This window comes from Scyliorhinus torazame, chromosome 5 (assembly GCF_047496885.1).
Source record: "Scyliorhinus torazame isolate Kashiwa2021f chromosome 5, sScyTor2.1, whole genome shotgun sequence".
In the NCBI taxonomy this organism is placed as follows: Eukaryota; Metazoa; Chordata; class Chondrichthyes; order Carcharhiniformes; family Scyliorhinidae; genus Scyliorhinus; species Scyliorhinus torazame.
In genome coordinates this window covers 243,161,915-243,174,183 of record NC_092711.1, presented here as the reverse complement: position 1 = coordinate 243,174,183, position 12,269 = coordinate 243,161,915, and positions in this window count along the sequence as shown.

Genomic DNA, 12,269 nt, shown 5'->3' with positions numbered 1-12,269 from the left:
TGCCTTGAAACAACAACTGAAATGTTACAGCAAAACTAAAATTGCCAAGAAAGAGTAATATGTCGATTTTTAAAATTTACAGATTCTGATTGGAGAATTCAGGGGAATTAACCAAGCCCATAGTGCAAATGGTGGGTATAAGCCACTCCATTTTTACAGACACTGCCCTGATATTCGATCTCCCTAGTCCAGATTTTTGCTCCTTGGTGCGGTGCACGGGGGCAGAAGAATTCCCAATTCTGCAAACCCAATCTTTTTTCTTTATTCATTCACGGGATGTGGGCGTCGCTGGCTAGGCCAACATTTATTGCCCATTCTTAATTACGTTTGAACCGAATGGCTCGTCAGGCCATTTCAGAGGACAGTTTAAGGCCAGACCAGGCGAGGATGGCAGACAACTATTCCCTAAGCAATATTAGTGAGCCAGATGAGTTTTTAGGACAATCAGCAATGGTTTCATGGTCATCTTTAGCCACTGAATCCAAATATCACCATCTGACCTGGTGGGATTTGAACTCTGGTCCCCAGAGAATTACCCTGGGTCTTTGCATTACCAGTCCAGTGATAATACCACTATGCCATCACCTTCCCTTACCTCCAAAAATATCTGCCCAAACTTTTGATTTTTGGTCCAGTGAGATCCAGCTGCTTGAATAGGAATCAGGGCTGCCAACTGCAGACGTATTGGAGGGTCAGAATGGTTGGGCAACTTGGGCAAGGCCCATTTGGGTAGTAGGGGTCATATTACGGACACCTGTTCAGATCCCAGCAGTGGCTAAGATAATGAACCAGAAACACAATCTTTTTGTTTACTGGGCGAAAGATCGATTCATTCCAGAATTGATTGCATGAGAAATAGGGCTTGGTTATTTTTACAAACAAAACTTTATTAAAACAAAAGAAAAACAATATTTAAACTTTTTAAACCAACAAGAATAGCTTAGATGTATCTCTTAACTTCAACACACACAATTTCCCATTAAACAGCACGTAAAATGAACATACAGCTCTCAACTCCACTTAAGCAAGCAGGCAAAAATAATACTTCCATTTACAGAACATATTCCTGCTGTTAGTGCAGCTCTTTCAGACCCCTTTCCACAAGCCTGTCTCTATGGTAGCTTTTCATGACTTCTGCTGGTGGTTTTCCGAATCCTTCTCCCCCAACCTGTTTAAACAGAATTTGTTTTCTCTCTCTGAGCTCTGATGAGCCCCTTAAACAATGGTTCTGCCTTGGGGTGTCCAGGCTTGAACTCAAATTGCTCTCTGAGCTTTTGGTTGCCCATTCCCATTTACATGAAAGAATGGGGCGATGCTATGAATATGCAATTAAGCTCCAATTTACAGACAACTTAGGCCATAAAGCTCTGTAATAGGCTAATGGCTGGTCAGATCAGAGTGTCCCAGAGGACAATGGATCTTGAGTGAATCACTCTGGCTGGATACGGGTATCCTGTCTATTCCCGTTAGCGAGTTTCAGACTGAATGGGACAATGTAACTCAGGCTAGGCGTGGGTCTATACTTCTGACTCATTGCTACTAGTTTTACGCCCCCCCCCCCCCCCCCGTATGCTTACCCCTAAATTGCCCACTACACCTTTGATCCAGTTTCCTAACATCTCCCTATTGTAACAGTCATCAATGTTGAAGTCCCTGTCTGTGTCTTCTAGGAGATGTTAATGCTTTGTCAGGTGAGTTCCAAAACTGTAAATATTGCCAACTGTTACAAGATCCTGTAATGGATGGCCTACCATGGGCTTTCCCTATGGGAGAATTGTTGTTATTGCTGCCTAATCCAAGTGCACTCTACTGAACCACTGAAAGAATGGAGTGGATTCTGAAGACACAGATATGGAGATGGCAGCGTCTTGCTTCTGCTACCAGGTACAGATATTATGCAGTCATGTAATTAAGCTGCCAAGTCTCAGAGGATGGATGAATAATGAACACTGCTAATTATGCCCTCCACTTGCCCTCTTGCCACCCATTCGTTAGGATGCACCCACACTGTTGACACTTGACGAAGTCTCTCACAGCTGCACACTGTCATAGCATAACAGTGTGACGAAGAGAGAAGAAGCCAAAAGGGCTGTCGGTGATCAGAGAACAACATGCTACCTTGGAATCACAGCCATTTTCTCCACCACACCTTACCAGTAATCACTACTGATATGGTGAAAATGGTTTGTGCATATCATCACACAAAAGTGAAAGAGAGCATTATAATCTGAATGACCCACGACTTTTTTCCGCACATTTTTACTGATCAGGGGCGAGATTCTCCGACCCCCCCGTCGGGTCGGAGAATCGCCGGGGGCTGGCGTGAATCCCGCCCCCGCCGGTTGCCGAATTCTCCGGCACCGGATATTCGGCGGGGGCGGGAATCGCGCCGCGCCGGTTGGCACCCCCCGCAATTCTCCGGCCCGGATGGGCCGAAGTCCCGCCGCTAAAATGCCTGTCCCGCCGGCGTAGATTAAACCACCTACCTTACCGGTGGGACAAGGCGGCGCGGGCTCCGGGGTCCTGGGGGGGGCATGGGGCGATCTGGCCCCGGGGGGTGACCCCACGGTGGCCTGGCCCGCGATCGGAGCCCACCGATCCGCGGGCGGGCCTGTGCCGTGGGGGCACTCTTTCCCTTCCACCTTCGCCACGGTCTCCACCATGGCGGAGGCAGAAGAGACTCCCTCCACTGCGCATGCATGGGAATGCCGCTAACGCTCCCGCGCATGCGCTGCCCGGAGATGTCATTTCCGCGCCAACTGGCGGGGCACCAAAGGCCTTTGCCGCCAGCTGGCGGGGCGGAAATTCGTCCGCCGCCGGCCTAGACCCTTAAGGTTGGGGCTCGGCCCCCAAAGATGCGGAGCATTCCGCACCTTTGGGGCGACGCGATGCCCGACTGATTTGCGCCGTTTTGGGCGCCAGTCGGCGGACATCGCGCCGATACCGGAGAATTTTGCCCAGAATGCCACACAGAGGAGGTGGGGGAAGGGGTGGATCTAGCTGCCTCGCACTTTCCCGAACAGGACCTTCACGTTTTGGTGCAAGGGATCCAGAGGAGGAGACCAGTCCTCTACCCAGCTGGCTGCTGTCATACACCTGCTGCAACCAAGGAGGCCTAGATTCAAATTGCAGCTGTAGTGACTGCAGCAGGGGACCATCAGCACTCATGGATTCAGTGCAGGAAAACATTCAATGACCTGCTGATTTCCAGCAAGGTAAGTAACTTGGCTCAACCACACAGAGCTCCAAGGGGAGGGTCATATCTCCATGCTGCAGCTAATGTGTGAGACACAACATATAGCTCTGCTTCAGCGCTGAGGTGTGTCAGCGCTGAGGTGTGTATGTGTAAGCTGCTCATGTAGGTATGCGCAGAACACATGTGAATGAGCAGTGTGATGCATAGACACAGGGCGTGATTCTCCCGAACTACGACTAGGTGCTCCCACCAGCGGGAAAACCAAAATGATTCCTGCTGGCGCTAGAAATGATGCTGATGTGCCTTTCAATAGCACTCGGTGATACCCTCTTTCCCGTGCCATTCCAGGGCATACCGGGGTCCGTCCTGCAACTAAGAGGGGTGGGACCTAAGCTCTGACAGGTGCTGTACAGTGCACTCCAATCCGAAATAGCTGCTGCAGCTCCCCACTTTCTGGATTGCAGGCAGGGCACCAGCCCAACCTAATCCCTGGCAAGGCCCCCGCCCCCCAGGAACCCTCTACAACTCCCCCCCCTCAGGCCTCCAATTCAGTGTCCCCCAACTCCTCATCACCCCCTCCAGGGCACCCCCCCTCAATCCCGCCTCAGACCCCGTCCCTTGGTGGTGCCAACCTGTCATCTTGCAGATAAAGGGATTGCAAGGTGCTAAATACCCTCCCAACAATTGCCCCAGGGTGCCGAGGAGGGTCCTTCATGGGAGGTACAGGTCAGGGAGGCTTGTGCTGGGCTGGAGGGATTCAGGCCAGGAGTCTCCTTTGGCAGACCGCCCCATTTGTAGCCGTTAAACCCAAGTACTTCCTAGAAAGTGAAAGGGCAACCCCCACAACTGGGAAGCACTTGAGAACAAAGAGGTAGACCTTTAAACTCCACACTGACAGACTTTTTAAAGGGTCTAGGGGTACAGAGGGGGTCACTTTCACTTTATTATGGAAAAACTGCTGAATGGGTTTGATGGCTGCAGATGAGGGGAGCAACCAAAGAAGCACCAACCCAAGAAAGACCCCTGACCTGAGCTCCACCAGCTCAGCACAGGCCCCCATGACCCACACCTCCCATAAAGTAGCCCCAGGCACCCTGGTGGCAATTGTTGAGAGGGAACTTACCACCTTGCACCCCTCGGACTATAAGCCACCAGGTCCACGCTCCTCAATACTTGCACCCCAGCGGGGCTCTCGGCTGGGTGGGTCAGAGCATCCCAGCTGGCTTGTGAATGGTGCTTCTTGCCCGCCAATGACATGCAAAATAGCTCTAATGAGTTATTTGCATGGTCCCGCCGAGTCTAGGCAGGGAGCCCAGCTGGAATGTTGGGAAACCCGCTATGGCTGGCAGGGCAGGCACGGAGAGTCACGACTGGTTTTCTGCCTGGCAAAAATCCCAATTTTGCCACAACACGGAATTCTTCAGCTCATTGGAAATCCAGGGTGGGATTCACCGTTTGGAAGGCTATGGGCAAGTGCGGCAAATGCCGTTGGAACGGCGTTGGCAAGTCACCTGAAGGCCCACCCTCGATGCTCCACCCCTGATGGGCCGAGTTCCCGACCGCGCAGGGATGTGTGATCTCAGCGGTCGGGAATCTGGCATGATGGCTGCTGGCTGTGTCCAGCACCACCACAGTCGGCCCGAGCGGTTCTGCTGCCCGGGGCGGAGGGGGTGGGGGGGGGGCTTCCGCGAGGGCTGGGGGACTGGTTGGGGGTGGCCAGGCTGTGGCCAGGGGGACAATATTTGGCAGGTCGGGTCCGCGCACAGCCAGCGCCATGTTTTATGGCACGACTGCTACAAGTTGTCGGCATGCGCATGCGCGGGCACTGATCCGGTCATTCTCCAGCCATTTATATCATGGAGCCGGGAGTTTTACCTGGCGCGGCTGCTAGTCCCTTTTCGGTCGTAAGATCGGTGAGGGCTTGGTGCCGATTTTGTCGTCGTAAAACGCCACAGTTCCCACGCCGGTGTCGGCACTTAGCCTCAAAAATGGTGAATCCAGCCCTATGTTCTCCCACTGGAGGAGAATTGAAACCAATTTATGTTCCCTAAACGGCATCACACTCAAATGTGTGCATTGCACTTACCGCTTTTGGATGTAGTTGATGTTTGTAAACACTGAGGTTTCAGCACTTCGAGTCACTTATCCATGAAGCGAGGTGAATGAATCAAGGCTGCAGCTGTTTTGTGGAAGCTGCCAATCACAGCCCACTACTAGAAAGGAATGAATGGCTTGCAGCTAATGGATCACAGGTCACAGCTTTTCTCCTTCCAGGAATGGACCTGTGGAGCCTCCAGGTAAGTGTTACAGCTGTAATTTCTTTCACTGCCCATGCCAAAACTGCTTTCTAGCTTCCAGCAGGGGTCTCTTTTCTGGGGGGGAGGGGGAGGGATGTGCGAGATCCCTTTAGTCAGGGGGTCCTTGTAGGGGGTCACTTTAGTTAAAGAGTCTCAGTGGGGGGTTCCTTTAGTTTGGGGGTTCCTGTGGGACGGGGGTCCTTTAGTCAATGGGTCCCTATGGAGGGTCCCGTTAGTTAGGGTGTCTCATTGGGGGGTTCCTTTAATTAGGGAGTCCTTTTGGGGAGGTTCCTTTAATTAGGGGGTCCATTTGGGGGTTTCCTTTAGCTAGGGGGTCTCTGCGGGAGTCCCTCTAAGTAGGCGGTCCCTGTGGAGGGATTCCGTTTGTTAGGGGGTCTCTATGGGGTGGGGGTTCTGTCAGTTAGGGGGTCCTAGGGGAGGTCTCCTTATTAAGGGGATACCTGGGGTGGTCTCCCTATTAATGGGGTCCATGGGATTCTCCTTATTAAGGGGGTCTCTTGGGGGGGTTCTCCCATTTTGGGGGGTCTCTGGGGAAAGCGTGGGGGGGATCTGGTAGAGAACGGGTGGGTGGGTGGTGCTTTGTTGGGGGTGAGGAGGGCCCTCGGATGGGCTTTGGAGGGCAACTCCCTTAAGGAGTTACCCCCTTGGCCCATCGCGAGGCCCACCATATCAGGCTCACGTTTGATGGGAGACCTGTAGTAATCCCAGCCCACGTGATTCCCGGCCCAGGGGGCCAGAGGATCACAAAGAGCTGGAGATTCGGGTTCCGGGCCGGCTACATTGCATTCATTTGCAATCATTTAAACCCTCACGCTAGCTCGCAGGTATGAACCTCGTTCCCGCTGCCAGCAGGGATTGGAGCATCACGTTCAGATTGGAGCCTGCCAACGCCCATCCCGATTTTTGGATTCTTTGTCCCATTTCTTGGGAAAAGCGCTTCGGATGGTGAATTCACCCGTCTGATCCAGCGGGGAGACCAGGAGAATCACCCCCACAGTGAAAAGAATATCCCTCCATGCACTCAATATATATCCATCAGCCTAACAAATTAATCTTGTTGTTGCAGTTGAAAAGGGTAAAAATCACCACAGAGATGTCCGGACTGGGGATGGAGCAACCTGGCTGAGACACATGTGAGCAGTTGAACAAATGGCCCCGGAGATTTGCAGGGTGCCTGTTCAGCTGGCAGTTGGTGGTGGTGAATCGCCGTTACCAGGAGATAAAGGCAGTGCTGAAATCATCTTGGCACATGGTGTTAATGATGATTAGTTCACTGAGCACAACAGGATGTTGGCATGAGAGGGTGTGCAAGGGTGGAGTTGTGCCAGAAGGGCAACATGAGCAAGGTAAAGGCAATGGCGTTCAACAGACGATACTTTCACAATGAGAAGGGCTATGCATTAAGTAACTCTTTCTTTGTCTCACACATGTCCTAGCTCTGCTCCTTCACTGGGCCAGATCATCACTCGAGCTTTAAGTTGAGGAAGAGATGTCAGAGTAGGCACCATCACATCATACCAGCTCACACACCACCAACTCATATACAAGCACTGCGAAGGGATGTGGAGTCAGTAGTATCGGTAAAAGTCATCACGTTAGAAGGTGTCAGAGTCAGAGATACTTGTGCACAGTCCTCGGATCTCTCACTCTCACACATGCACATATATGCGCACACACAACACACATACACACGCACACAGGTCAGTCAGATTTCACAGGAACATCATGGAGTTGAGACCAGAAGAAAGGTTCCTCATTGCTGAAACAAAATCAGCACTTCATTCTTTCGATTACAAGTATGAAACTAGTTTGCATTTGTTTGAACATCCTACTGTTATTCTCTTAGTGGATTTGATTTGTATTTCCTTTTTAGAGATGAATTACATTATTTTGCATTTACACTCTGTGATATTCAAAACATTATTGGAACATAATTCAGGATTTAAGCTTATAATAAAGAATTATATCATCACCATTATAAAAGACAGACTCAGTCTGTAAACCTCAGGGATCCTAGAATTCTTTATTGTAAGATTCTACATTCTGAGAGATTATTCTCTAATAGGAGAGATTCTTCTATAATGTACCATGTATGTTTTATTTTGAGTTATCGATGTATAGTCTAAATACTCCTGGAAGGAAAGATAGTCTACCTTGAGGCCACGTGAATAGTTAGCACATTGATTTCAAATTTTGTTCAGTTGTGGATTTAAGCTAATGATAAATTAAACTGAATAAATTTACCTTGTTGGGGTGTAAAGATAACGGAAACGTAACAGTTGCTGGAAACACCAGGAGCCAACCCCATCAACCCTATTTAAAGGCCAATCCAGGTCACTGAGGAGGCTGAAAGTATTGAGACCACCTCAGTGTCATGATATTCAAACACACACATCATGATAGACAGACCAACAGACAAATCAGCACACACAACACGACAACCAATCACAGACAAGGACAGAGACAGTATAAGAGAAAAAACACAATACCTGGTGGCCAGTCAATCTAGAGACCAGGACAAGGACAGGACCTGATTAGCAACACACTCAGGGAGTCACCACGTGCAGAGCATCAAGACAGAACTGTAAATAGCATGTTAGAATAAAACAGCGTTGTACCAAATGCAACCGTGTTGGCTCATCTGTACATCAGAACACCCAACACCACACCACATGGTACCTAGTGAGTGGATCGATACCTGCCGGCAAAGCTGCCATCCTGAGCCATGGACATCACCAACAAACCGCAGCCGTTGCAAGTCGCTGGGAACCTGGGCACCAATTGAAAGCTCTTCAAGCAGCAATTTGGACTGTACATGCGAGCCAACGAAAAACAGAGTGCCTCGGACGAAACAAAGATTGTGATGCTTCTCACTACCGCAGGTCAGCACGCCATCGATGTATTCAACTCACTGGTGTTCGTGGAAGGCGAGAACCAATCCAAGTATGACACGGTCCTCCTCAAGCTCGACCAGCACTTCAACATTGAGGTAAATGAAAGCTTTGAGAGGTATATCTTTCAGCAACGCCTGCAAGGTAAGGATGAGCTCTTTCAACCCTTTCTGACGCACCTCCGCATACTCGCGCAGTCCTGCGGTTACGGCAACACCTCAGAGTCCATGATCCGGGACCAGATCGTTTTTGGCGTTGCCTCCAGTGGCCTACGCCAGCAGCTTCTTAAAATTAAAGGCCTGACCTTAGCATCTGCGGTGGAAGCCTGTGTCCTCCATGAAAATGCGACCAGCCGCTTTGCCCAATTTCAGGCGACCGAATCGGCACAGAGGGGGTCCCTAGCGATCGAATCGGCAAGCCAGGCCACCCACGAGGCCGAACGCATCCAGGCAATCGAGTATCTCCCGGCCCGCGGCCCGGACGAGGGCGGCCGTTTCGCGCGCTTTTCGAGGTCTCCCACGCTTGTGCGCGGCAAAACCAACGGCAACATCGAGGGACGCACTGCGCAGGCGCGCCCGATGCAAGACCGAACTGCGCATGCGCAGTGGCGTAACGAACGCCGTGACGTCATGACGTGCGGCAACTGTGGCGCTGCACATTTAAAAGGGCAATGTCCTGCAAAAAACCGACAATGCCTACGCTGTGGCAAGATGGGCCACTACGCTGCCTACTGTCGAGCGGTTCAACCGATGGATCCTACACATCTCCGACAACCTCGCAGACACGTAAGGACCGTCTAGCCCGCACATCAGGACATCCAGCCCAATGACACAGATGACCAAGATGCCTTCCGGGTTGCGGTCATTGATGTGAACAGGGTCAACACCATCAATCCGGCCGATGAATGGAGTGCCACCCTGACGGTCAACCCAAATTCGTCGCACACCTACTAGATTGGACTTATGAGACTGTTCACACGTTAAAGTTTAGAAACTATTGTATTGTAACATGTTACTGTTTTATCATTCCAGATCTCGTTTGACCGGACCACACTTCAAAGTTTTTTCTTCTTGTTTTGTTATGGCACAACCTCGTTAGCATGACACACCCGACATCGCCCCATGTATATAGTTACGCCACATGTACATGCTGTAAATATCACGCACGCACACTTTTAGCTGCACTCAGGACACATTCATATTTATAACCACGTAGGCACATAATCTTGTAAAAAAGGGGGGATTCATGATATTCAAACACACACATCATGATAGACAGACCAACAGACAAATCAGCACACACAACATGACAACCAATCACAGACAAGGACAGAGACAGTATAAGAGAAGAAACACAACACCTGGTGGCCAGTCTATCTAGAGACCAGGACAAGGACAGGACCTGATTAACAACACACTCAGGGAGTCACCACGTGCAGAGTATCAAGACAGAACTGTAAATAGCATGTTAGAATAAAACAGCATTGTACCAAATACAACCGTGTTGGCTCATCTGTACATCAGAACACCCAACACCACACTCAGCACCCCGGTATTCCTCCACCTTTCCAGGTCCTCGTCCAGAGCACATGTGCCAGTGACCATGACTACCATGCAGAGATGCAGAGGCCATAGCATGAAAAATGTTCCCATCGTATCCCGGCACTGGGTCACTGACTGTGTGGAGTTTGCACATTCTCCTCATGTCTGCGTGGGTTTCACCCCCACAACCCAAAGATGTGCTGGTTAGCTGGACTGGCCACACTAAATTGCCCCTTATTCGGAAAAAGAAAAGAATTGGCTACTCTAAAAAAAAATTTTAAATGGTCCCAATGGGTGCCTGTACACCATATGATCATATGAACGTGCACACAAACATACGAGTTAGGAGCAGGAGTAGGCCACTCGGCCCCTCAAGCCTGCTCCGCCATTCAGTAAGGTCAGGGCTTATCTGCTTGTAACGTCAACTCCACATTCCTGCCTGTACCCCTAATAACCTTTCACCCCCTTGTTAATCGAGAATCTACCCAACTCTGCCTTTCGATCAAGTCGTCTCTTACTCTTTGAAACATGACTGCTCCAAACTTTCCCCAGAACACAACCCGCTCATTCCTGATATTACTCTGATAAACCTTCTCTGAACTGTTTCTAATACATTTACATCTTTCTTTCGATAAGGAGGCCAATAACTGTATACAATACTCCAGATGTGGTCTCACCATTGCCCTGTACAACTGAAGCATAACCTCCCTACCTTTGGATTCAATTCTCCTCATAATAAACAATAACGTACTATTAGCTTTCCTAATTATTTGCTCTACCTTTAGTGGTTCATGCACGAGGATACCCAGATCCCTCTGCACCTCAGAGCTTTGCAATCTCTCACCATTTAAATAAAAGCTTCATTTTATTCCTCCTGTCAAAATGGCCAATTTCACATTTGCCCACATTGTACTCCATTTGCCAGGGTTTTGTCCACCACTGAATATACGGATCCGATGCCTGGGCCACTCTAGTGGTGCACTGTACTACACCTCCTAGAGGGTCTCCTGCTTTGAGGTGGTCTGCTGTGCCCTCCACAACTTGGCACAACAGCGGGCGACATGCTGGAGGAGGAAGGACATGCGGCCTTGTCTGAGGAGGAAAAGGAGGAGACGGGAGGACGAGCAAAGGGAGAATCTGCAGGGGGAGCCGGAGGATGGAGAACAGGCAACGGCAAGGGCCCGGCATGCCCGGAGGACCAAGGAGGCCCTCATCCTTGCCCACTTCTCATAGGATGAGGCTTTGTTCGTCTGATCACCCCCTCGCCCCCCCCATCTACTCCATCTCCCCACCCCCCCAACCCCCCAACTATCCTGTTCCACCCTCCCAGGGTCTGTGTAACATCATCCTAGGTGATGGGCCTATGTTGGCACTCTCAGTGGGTCAATATAACAGGCAGGAGAGCGATGATCACTCGCTCTGGTGCTCCTCAGTTTATGCCAAAGTCTGACTCCTGTCTTTCTGCTGATAGCGCTCTCACACCCACCCACAGAACGGGGTAAGCATCAGGGGCATTTAATCTTGGACCACTTTGCCAGGGGTGGAGATGGGGGGAGTAGAGGGCGACAGGGAGTGGGTGTGCAGGCAGGCCTGCTGTGAAGGAAAACATGACAGAGGCTTCACATGCATCAGGTGTAACATGTTTTAATAGTGAACATTGGACATTTCCATTTCCCCTAGCTACACAGAATGATCCCTCCCCCCCACAACCAGTGCCCACAAAGTGCTCCTCAATCTTCTTGATCTTACGTTGTTCAGTGCTACGTCTAGATGTATCCCCAGGATTCACATCAGAGGAGGAGGCAGCCTGCGGTTTCCCGTGCCCTGTGGCCTTTGATGCCTTTAGTGGACATCCTCTGGAGGGCCCGGAGCTGGGAGGCACCGGCCGACTTACCGGTGTCACTGGCGGCTCTGTGCCATCCTGTTCTGCCCACTGCCCTGGAGCTGGGGGATTTGGAATAATGAAAGCTGCCATCGTCTCTTTGGTGGCAGGCCCCGAGTCGGCCTCCAGCGCTTCCTCCTCCTGAAAGGCCCCATGGGATGGAGGGGCAGCTGGAACAAGCCCCAGAGGCCTCTTTGTTATTTGGCACTGCCAGTCCTCCCTGTTATCCGCACCATGATGTTGGGGCCCTCACCAATGCTCCTCAGTTACCGCGTCATGCTCTGCAGTACCCCAGAAATGTCCACCTGTGTCTGGGACACGTCCCTCAGTGACTGGGACATGGTGTTGAGGCCCTCAGCCATGGTCATCACAGACTGAGCCATGCCTTGGGCACCACCACTCAAGATGCTGACATCATGCTTCAGGTTTTCCACTGCAGTC